The sequence below is a fragment of the Ailuropoda melanoleuca genome, chromosome 1 (assembly GCF_002007445.2).
Source record: "Ailuropoda melanoleuca isolate Jingjing chromosome 1, ASM200744v2, whole genome shotgun sequence".
Lineage (NCBI taxonomy): Eukaryota > Metazoa > Chordata > Mammalia > Carnivora > Ursidae > Ailuropoda > Ailuropoda melanoleuca.
This window is the reverse complement of record NC_048218.1, coordinates 199,496,812-199,507,831: the sequence shown is the minus strand read 5'-3', so window position 1 is coordinate 199,507,831 and position 11,020 is coordinate 199,496,812.

The window sequence follows — 11,020 nt, the reverse complement described above, 5'->3', positions numbered from 1 at the left end:
ATCTTCTTCATTTACTCACACATTCTTTTAATCAATCTGCAAATTCTCATTGAGGTTTTACTGTGGATCAGTCTCTACACTAGCTTAAAGCATACAATAACAAAACACACACAAGTTCTATTTACGGAGTCTAAAGCACAGAATACAAACAAGTAAACAAATAAATATAAAGGAATGAGGCTATTTTTATATAGCTAATATTCATTAAGCATTCACTTTGTGACAGGCACCATTCTAAGCTTATTATGCATACTAAATTATTTGATTCTCACAGCAATGTCATTGCCATTTTTCAGGTAACAAAACCGAGTCATGAAGATATGAGCTTGCCCAGAATGACAGGAAATAGCAGAGCCAGGATTCTAACCCAGGCCCTCTGGCTCCAGAGCCCACCTGTTATGTTGTCCTTAAGTACACACACATACAGGTCACCAAACACAGTCTGAGAACATCAGGGAAGGCTTCCAAGGAAGTGATATCTCTGCTGAGGACAAGGTGGGGTTAGCACAAGGAGAAAGGAGAAAGAGTGCTCTGGGCAGAGAGACACCCTGAAACTGAGAGTGGCTCTGGGAAAATGGAGTAGGGATTATGAGGACAGGAGCAGAGAGGTGGGAGGCTGTAGGCACAGAGGCCGGGGGGAAGACCTGTAAGCTGGGCCAGAGTCCAGACAACAGAATGCCGTAGCAGGACGCTGGGGAGGAGCTGGGTGATGATACAATCAGATTTGTGCTTCAGAAAGATGCTTCTTCTTACAATGAGAAGAATCAACTGGAAAGGGGTACACTGGAGTAAGGAGACTAGTTAGGAAGTCATTATAATACTGTGGGCAAGAAATAAAGGCAGAGGGGACTCAGAGGATGGATATGGGAGAGGAGGGATGAGAAGTCAGTGATGCCACCTAGATTTCTGGCTTGAACATCTGGAACAACAATGGTGTCATTTATTCAGATAAATAATATGCAAGAAGGAACAGCTTCGAGTGAAAATGGGGAGAGGAGTTGTAGAGATAAGTGATGCCCAGTCTTACGGTAATGCGGTATAGGCACAGTACACGTTATTTCTCCCCCTGATTAATAAACCTGATGATATGAAATATTAGATGTGGGGGAATAAGGCCACTGATACATCACTAGTAGGATATAATTGGTACCAGCATTTCTTGAGATCAATTTGATGATGCCTGATAAAGTTGAAAGCCATAACCAGCAATAACCAGCAGTAACATTTCTAGGTGCCTCATTTGAAGAGATTCTTGTACACGTGCTGAAGGTGATTTGCACAAGGGTGTTGGCTGGATCATTGTTTCTGATAACAAAAAAATAAAAAACTCAAAACAACTTAAATGTCCCTTAGTGTAAAATGGTGAAATAACTGTAATTTATTCATATAGTGGAATACTCTATGTAAGTTTAAATGAATGAATTTGATGTATATATGTCAACATGGATAAATCTCAAAAACACAATTTTTTAAAAAAGATTTGATTTATTTGACAGAGATAGAGACAGCAGCGAGAGAGGGAACACACGCAGGGGGAGTGGGAGAGGAAGAAGCAGGCTTCCCAGCAGAGGAGCCTGATATGGGGCTCGATCCCAGAAAGCCGGGATCACGCCCTGAGCCGAAGGCAGACGCTTAACGACTGAGCCACCCAGGCGCCCCATCAAAAACACAATTTAAAGTGATAAAGCAAGCTGCAAAAGATACATACAGAATAATACCATCTATGTAATTTTTATTTTTTATTTATTTATTTTTTTTAAAGATTTTATTTATTTATTCGACAGAGATAGAGACAGCCAGCGAGAGAGGGAACACAAGCAGGGGGAGTGGGAGAGGAAGAAGTAGGCTCACAGCGGAGGAACCTGATGTGGGGCTCGATCCCATAACGCCGGGATCATGCCCTGAGCCGAAGGCAGGCGCTTAACCGCTGTGCCACCCAGGCGCCCCAGATCTATGTAATTTTTAAATAAAAAATAGTTGGGGCCCTGGCTGGCTCAGTCGGTGAAGCATGTGATTCGATTTTGGGGTTGTAAGTTCGAGCCCCATGTTGGGTGTAGAGATTATTTAAAAACAGAATCTTAGGGGCCCCTGGATGGCTCAGTCAGTTGAGCATCTGACTCTTGGTTTTGGCTCAGGTCATGATCTCAGGGTCATGGATCAAGCCCCACATCAGGCTCTGTGCTCAGAGTGCAGTCTGCTTGGGATTCTTTCCCTCTCCCTATGCCCCTCCCCCAACTCATGCACTCTTTCTCTCTCTAAAATAAATAAATAAATTTAAAAATAAATAAAATAAGATCTTTAAAAAAAAGTTACACACATATATGTGTTCCTAAAAATAAAAATGCATGTATGGAAATGATACACCCTAATTTCAGAACACTGGTTATCTCTGGGAAGTGGGAAAGTGAGAGAAAGAGTAGGAGAGAGGGACAAAGCTTTAGCTATATATGTACAATGTTTTTACTGAGCAGAATGTAAACTTTAAAAAGGAAAAAGAAAAGAAAGCATTAATTCAAAAAGCCATTAAAAGAATGAGGGATAATTTAGATACCATAAAATTAAGCATCTTTAGGTTCAGAGTTTGATGCATTTTTGGCAAGCATGGAGTCATGTAACAAGAAACATAATCAAAAAACCATTCTATTACCAAAAAATTCCCTCACACTTCTTTGAGGTCAATCCACTCCCCTCACCACCAGCCCTTAGCAAACCACTGATCTGTCCCTATAGTTTTCCTCTTTTATCTCACAGCTTTCACCCAAGGGTTACCCAAGAGAGGAACCATGTAGCAGGCATAGGCAACAAAAAACTCCAAGAGAAACACTACCTTCTTATATCCTGAGGACTAGGAAAGGGGGCACTGAGCCAGAAAGTGTAGAGAGAATCTTCTTTTTTTCCCTTCTTTTTTCTTTTCCAGCCTTGCCCCAAGGTTAGTCCCAGTCATTAGGCTGCACTACTGTGGTGGTGGAGCAGGCTGCTAAAACCTCAAAGGATAACCTATCATTCTGAACAAAGGAAGGGGAGGAAAGGGCCTTGTCATCTAAAGACTGCAGAGAAATCCTTGTCATTTTTCTCTTTTTCCTCACTGCTTGGCCCCAGAGATGGCCTAACTCATACAGAACTGCATAACAGTGCAGATGGCTAAAATTCTGAGAGACGCCTTCTTTAGAGCCAGAGCACAAGGAAAAGAGTCCCCTAGGAGCCACAGACCATGAGGGAAATCTTAGAGAGCTGAAAGATAGTGACAGGGAATCCTATATGAACAGACCCCATTCCTGGGCTCACCCTCAAACCTGCACATGCTTAGAACTGACCCAAAGCAGCACTGCAAAGACTTTGAAAATTGAAATGACATAGAAGGCAACACAGAATTCACAGTCTGAATATCCAAATATTTGACTGGATCCAAAGTTATGTAACATACAAAAAAGCCAGGAAACTGATCCATTCTCAAGGGAAAAGAAAATCAAGTGATGTCAACCTCAAGATAACCTACATGTTGGAAATATTAAAGACTTTAAAGTAGCCATTATATTCATGCTTCATGAAGGTAAATACTTTTTTTTTTTTTGAGAGAGAGAGAGAGAGAAAAAACAGGGGGGAGAGGGAGAGAGAGAGAATCTTAAGCAGGCCCCACACCCATCCCAGAGCCCAATACAGGACTTGATCTCATAACCCCAATATCATGACCTGAGCCAAAATCAAGAGTCAGATACTTAATCGACTGAGCCACCTAAATGTCCCAAAGGTAAATACTTTTTTTCATAGAGAATGAACAAAATAGAAATACAGAAAGTATTACAGAAGTTCTTGCAAAATGATGGAAATAATAGAAAAGAGTCAACTGTAAATTTTAGGACTGAAAAGTAAAATAATTGAAATTAAAAAGTCATTGGATGATTTCACACCAGAAGAGAGACAATGACAAAGGAAAGAGTTAGTGAAATCAAAGATTAGACTGAAGGTAGATAAATAGAAGCTATCCAGTCTGAAGAACAGAGAGGAAGAAAAATGAGTATAACATTATCAAATAATCTGGAGTCCTACAAGGATAGGAGAAATAAATTAGTATAAAAAGATCTTTTAAAGAAATAATGGCCTTGAAATGTCTTATGAAGATGTAAATCTACAGACTCAAGAAACCCAAGGAACCCCAAGTAGGGAAATGCAAAGAAAATCATGACAGACATGTCAAAGTCAAAGTTCTAAACCCCAAAGTTTTTTTCTTAAATCTTGACAGTCAGGGGGAGAAAAATGACACATTACGTACAGATAAACAACTACTTGAATGACTGCTGATTTTGTATCAGAAACCATGGAGACCAGGAGACAGTGGAATAACATTTTTAAGAGTTGAATAAAAAGAACTGTCAACCCAGGATTCTACATCAGGTGAAATATCCTTCAGGAATAACAGTGAAATAAAGACATTCTCACATACAGGAAAAAGAATTTGACACCACCAGGCTTGCTTTAAGAGAAGTGATAAAAGAAGTTCTTCAGGCTAAAAGGAAATTACACAGGAGGGACATTTGGAACTTCAGGAATGAAGAAAAAACAGCAGACATGGTAAATACTGGGTAAATAAAATAGACTCTTTCTCCTTTAATTTATTTAAAATATTCAGGACTGTGGAGAACAAAAGTTGTAACATCCTCTGTCAAGACAAATGTAACATAAAGAGTAGAGAATAAATGGATTTATATGGTTTTAGGCTTCAACTAAAGGGCTGGGGAAGCCCAGAAAACAAAGGGCCTAGGAAGGTGCGGCGATCCTTTGGTCATGTATTTTCATATGATAACTATGTGCTGTTCAACCCCTTCACAAAAATTTGACATTTTTAAATGTTTCAATGTGAGGGGATATGCATTTAAATAATTTTGATAAAGAGATAATTTTAAGATTTTATTTTTAAGGGGCACCTGGGTGCTCAGTCAGTTAAGCATCTGCCTGTGGCTCAGGTCATGATCCCAGGGTTCTGGGATCAAGTCCCATATCAGGCTCCCTGCTCAGCACAGAGCCTGCTTCTCTCTCTGCTTGTGTTCTCTCTGTCAAATAAATAAATAAATAAAATATTTCCAATGAAAGAAAATGTATTTTTAAGTAATCTCCACACCCAATATGGGATAATTTTTCTTATATTGCTAAGATTTATTTGTCCCTTATTTATCAACTTCTTTGAAACAATACACAACAAACATGAGAATGGAGTAACAGAACCAACAAGGAACAGAAGTCATTTTTACTGTGTAGTACGTGCCACCAGAATTTTGCTTTCCTGTATCCATAACTTAGATTAGAACTAATAAATATCTACATATATATGAAAATGAGACAATTACTCAGATAAATAACAAATATACAACTCTTTTCTTGCAATTATTTCTCACAAAAAAAGGTACCGGGAAAGAGTAATTAAACCTAGGTAATCAACTTAAGTCTTCAGTTAGCACTTGTGGAAACAGCCTTAGAAAATACAGTGTAAAATATAATACCGATGATCCTCAGACTTTTGCTTATAAACCAAGAGAATTTGCAAAACTATGTGCTCCTTCACACGGTTTCAGTTGGCATCTAGAATTTTTCATCATAAATTTAAAGAGTAGCAAAGTGTAGTAGTGTATTATCAACACTGAACTTTTCATTAAATTTTAAACCATTACATCACTTTTTCAATGTCCAATGGAATAATAATTTCATTATCAATCATCATGTATTTTAAAAAATATATAAGACCTTCTTTAGTAGTGGGAAAATTTATACTATTCCTTTTTCTCCTTGAAGATAACATTACTCACCTCATGAAATCTGATCTTATCCTATTTCTAGGCTTGAAAGTCACTTCTTGATCTTCTTTTAAAATTCTCTGCAACAAAATATTTGTAGTTAAATTTCAATTTTTTTTAACTTCTATGACTAAAAAACAATAGGTTAAAAATATTTTTCCTTTGGATTATCAGTATAACTTTTTGTACACAAATACCAAAACAACTTAAATATATTATAAATTTTGATACATGCTTATAAACAAAAAAATTTAATACATCTCTTGACAAAGTTTTCCCCATTTGCTTAATGTATCCATGTATGACTATTATTTATTGCTTAACTGAGCCAGCATCAATTCTATTCCTGTTTTCACTTATCTGGATGTAAGCACTCAGAAAATTTGTTTACATTAGTAAATAGATGGGAATGGGAAAAGCTAGGTTATAGCAATATCACCCAATTCTTTGAACCCATTCCATGTTCTGTGCCAAAAATTACATAGAAATCTATCATAGGGGCACTGATTGGTTCAGTTGGTAGAGCATGTGACTCTTGATCTCCAGGTTGTGAGTTTGAGCCCCATGTTGGGTGTAGAGATCACTTAAAAGTAAAACCTTTAAAAAAAAATCTATCATAAACATTACTTGTAAGGCTGTATGAGCTGACACCTTGACCAGTTTTGGCTTAGATATTCCTGAAAACATACAGTTGTTTTCAGCCTGACTTTCGAAGAGTACATTGACCTGAACAGTTACTGTTAGCTGCTAAACCTTCCACTATAGATGTGAGAGGCAAGTGTCCTCATGCCTTCTGTCTGTCTGATTGTACTAGCTACTATTGGATAGGGGAATGTAGGAGAAAAAAACAGAGTAATACCAAGGAAAGCAGAATTTTTGCAACTCAAAAATAATGCTTTTTTATTCCAAAAAAGAAACTAAAATTTGAGTTCAAAAAATTATCACTATTATTCTATTATTTATTATCATTATATTATTATTCTGTAATCATTCACTTTCACAATGTCTGGGAAATATACCAAAAAGGCAATACTAAGATTTACCAAATCTATATATGCTTTGTTTTCATTTAGAAGCACCTTGCTTTATCTGAAATAACTTTGAAAGGATTAGCACAGTGGGAACATTGTTAATTTAATATGAATATTTTTTAAGTCAGCTCCACACCCAGCGTGGAGTCCAGTGTGGGGCTTGAACTCATGACCCAAGATCAAGACCTGAGCTGAAATCAAGAGTTGAACACTCAACTGACTAAGCCACCCAGGTTCCCCAATGTAATATAAAATATTTTTGATGAAACACTTTTATCATGTGCTTTATATATTTTGCCAAACCTTGGAGCTGCAGATATAACTTATTCAATTTATAGAAAACGTGCTGTTGGCCACATAATCTAATTAACATAAGTCAGTCGTCTTTGGAGAAAGAGGAACCCTCTTACACTGTTGGTGGGAATGCAAACTGGTACAGCCACTCTGGAAAACAGTACAGAGGTTCCTCAAAAAGTTACAAATAGAGCTACCCTATGACCCAGTAATTGCACCAGTAGGTATTTATCCAAAGGATACAAACATAGTGATTCGAAGGGACACCTGCACCCCAATGTTTACAGCAGCCATGTCCACAATAGCCAAAATATGGAAAGAGCCCTAATATCCATCGACAGATGAGTGGATAAAAAAGATGTGGCATATATATATAAGGGAATATTCCTCAGGCATCCAAAAAAAAAAAAATGAAATCTTGCCATTGCAACGACATGGATGGAACTAGAGGGTATTATTCTAAGCAAAATAAGTCAGTCAGAGAAAGACAATTATCATATGGTTTCACTCCTATGTGGAATTTAAGACACAGAATAGATGAACATAGGGGAAGGGAGGGAAAAATAAGATGAAATCAGAGAGGGAGACAAACCATAAAAGACTCTTAACTCTAGGAAACAAACTGAGGGGAGGTGGGTGAGGGGATGGGGTAACTGGGTGATGGGCATTAAGGGGGGCACTTGATATAATCAGCACTGGGTGTTATATGCAAGTGATAAATCACTAAACTCCACCTCTGAAACTAATACACTATATGGTAATTAATTGATTTTAAATAAAACTTTAAAAAGGCTTTCTCTACCTACCAAAAAAATTAAAAAAATTTTTAAAGTTAATCCTCATTGTCAAACCAATCATTTAAATAAAATTCACTTTAAGAAAAAGTCTGACAATTTTCAATTCAAATAAATGTGTTAATGTATGTACTCTGATGTATATTTTCTCAAAACCGAGAAATACTACCAAATGTATCTTCATAAGCTCAATTATTATAAGCAATCAAGATTAAAACGATGTAGGGACTTGTAAAATTAGCTTATACATTTTTATAAGAATAAAGCTATGTGGTTTTCCTCATTACTTAATAATAGTAAAGCATAATAAATAAATACTATTTATGAATTAGGGTATGATAAAAGGCACAGTAGTCCTTCAATAAGTATGTCTAGGTGTGTACTGAACTTTGGTTTTCACCTTTCAGAAATAACGAAATAAGAATCGCATATAAAAATTCTGTAATAGCTCAAGTTTGTAACCAGGCACAGAGGTGCAAGAGCACCTGGCTTGGGCGTGGAGGGGGGTGGGCACAGACAGACCAGGTCTGGCCACTCACCTCTGACAACATCCAACAGCAGAGAGACGAGTGGCAGTGAAACAAGAAAGGGATTTATTTCAGTAAGGCCCTCACCGGGAGACAGCTGACTCGCTTCCAAAGTGCTGAAAATACTTCTAGGTTTATATAAGGAAATTGTGGGACAAAGGTCAGTGGATATGCACAGGTGGGCAGTAAAGGTCAAGTCCATCCTTGCACTGGAGTCAGTTTTGCAGGATCTTGCTGGCTCAGGGCAGTTCTCATTGCTTGAAGGGTTAATTTCGGTTCCCATTACAGGATGCTCTACCCGCAGGGTTTTTGTTTTGTTCTGTTTTTTGTTTTAAATTAAGTAGGCTCTACATCCAATATGGCTTAAAGTCACAACCCTGAAATCACATGCTCTATCCACGGAGCCCAGCCAGGCACCCTGCCCACAGGGTCTTTTGTCTGAGTTAATAGGCTGGAAAGAACTTAATCAATTAGAAAGTACAGACTAGGGTGCCTGGTTGGCTCATTCCCAGAGCATGTGACTCTTGATCTTAGGGTCATGAGTTCAAGCCCCACATTAGATGTAGAGATTACTTAAAATAAATACTTTTTAAAGACTTATTTATTTATTTTGAGAGAGAGCACAAGCGAGGGGCAGAGGGAGAAAGAATCCCAAGCAAACTCCCTGCTGAGCTCAGAGCCCGACTCAGGGCTCAATCTCACAACCCTGAGATCAGGACCTGAGCCAAAACCAAGAGTCGGACACATAACTGACTGCGCCTCCCAGGCGCCCATATCTAAATAATTTTTTTTTCCTAAGTATAGACTGAGGTGAAAAATGGAGGTAGATGAAGTCTTCTTTCATAATCAGTTCCTTTGTAATCACAATAAAATGTTTTCCTATATATTTAATGGAGAATAAAAAAATATGCTATTAAAAATTAATCAGTCCAGCAGTTAGCACATAATTTCATTTTTTGTTAATAAGAGGCAGACAATATTAAGCATGTTAAAAGGTGGCAAAAGGTCAGGATCGTAGTATTTATAAACTTCTGATGAGGGAGAGAAGCAGGAAATGTTCCCCATTAGTCCAGAAGGCTGACGAATAGCCTGCATAGTTCCAATAAGGATCAAGTATGTATTGGTTGCTACATTCTTTTTTTTTTTTTTAAGATTTTATTTATTTAATACAGAGAGAGAGAGGAAGAGAGCAAGCACAAGCAAGGGGAGCAGCAGGCAGAGGGAGATGCAGGCTCCCCCTGAGCAAGGAGTCCAGTGAGGGACTGGATCCCAGGACCCTGGGATCATGACCTGAACCAAAGGCAGACGCTTAACTGACTGAGCCACCCAGGCACCCCTGGTTGCTACAATCTTAAAGGGTTTCATGACTGCCTGTACATCCCACTGATAGTTAATACCAAGCTGAATGATAAGCACCAGAGGAATCTTGCGAAAGTAGTTTTACAAGTAGAAATTTGAAGAAGACATTTATGATCTAACACTCCCTGGGTGTCCCCTCCCCCTTGAACACTAAGCATATAACCACCAGCGTCATACAGCAAAGGGGCAGTTCTTTGTGCCCACAGGACCTGTCCCCATGCTACAATTAAAGCACTTTTTGCACCAAAAATGTCTCAAGAATTTTTTCTTGACCATTTGCTCCTGGCTCCACATCACTTCCCTGATAGAATTTTATAAAATAAGTATATCAGACAGGCGAGGCTAGGTCATGCTGCAAGAACAAACAACAAAATTGTATGACTTAACACCACAAAAGCTCATTTCTCACCTAAACTATGTGCACACTGCGGCTGACAGAGCAGGATCCACTCCTCATAACCTCATAACCACTCAGGGGCCTCAAATGACAGAGCAAGCCAGCAGGGAAAAGAGCTCTGGAGAGTTTCACATGGGTCAAAGTGATGCTTCACTTCTGTTCACAACTCATTGGCCAGAAATAGACATATGGCTTTAACGGAATCCCAAGATTGCCATGAAATACACTCCGACTTTATGCCTGGAAAGGGAAGGAATGGTAAATATTTGGTAAACTGTATCAGTGATTTCACAGTATTTTTTTTTTTAAGTAAGCTCCAGGCCCAACATGGGGCTTGAACTCACAACCCTGAGATCAAGTCGCATGTTCTACAGACTGAGCTGGCCAGGACCCGGCACCCCCCACGGTATGTCTTAACCTTTACTGAATAACACGTACCAAATCTTAAATAAAATTATATATGACTTTTTCTGCAGATTATTCCAGTGTGATGTGAAAAATACAAAGGTTCCTTAAAATAATCCATTCTATATTTAAAGTAATCAATAAAATCATCAATGTCACTAACCTCTGTTACTTCAGCTTCAAAGTTGCTTTCCTTTCCAGATAATGACATGTCCTACAGATAAGAATTAAGAATAGCTGAAAAGAATTGCTTACATTTAAACATGTGGGGGAAAATTGGCTTTGCTTTCACCAGACTCTCTTTCAATAACTCTGTACTTCTTAGCTACAGAGCATGATGGTTAAAGGAGATTTACTATCACTCCCACCACTCACACTCACACAGTGTATCGGATTTCAGAAAATCACAACAAATATCCAATCACTG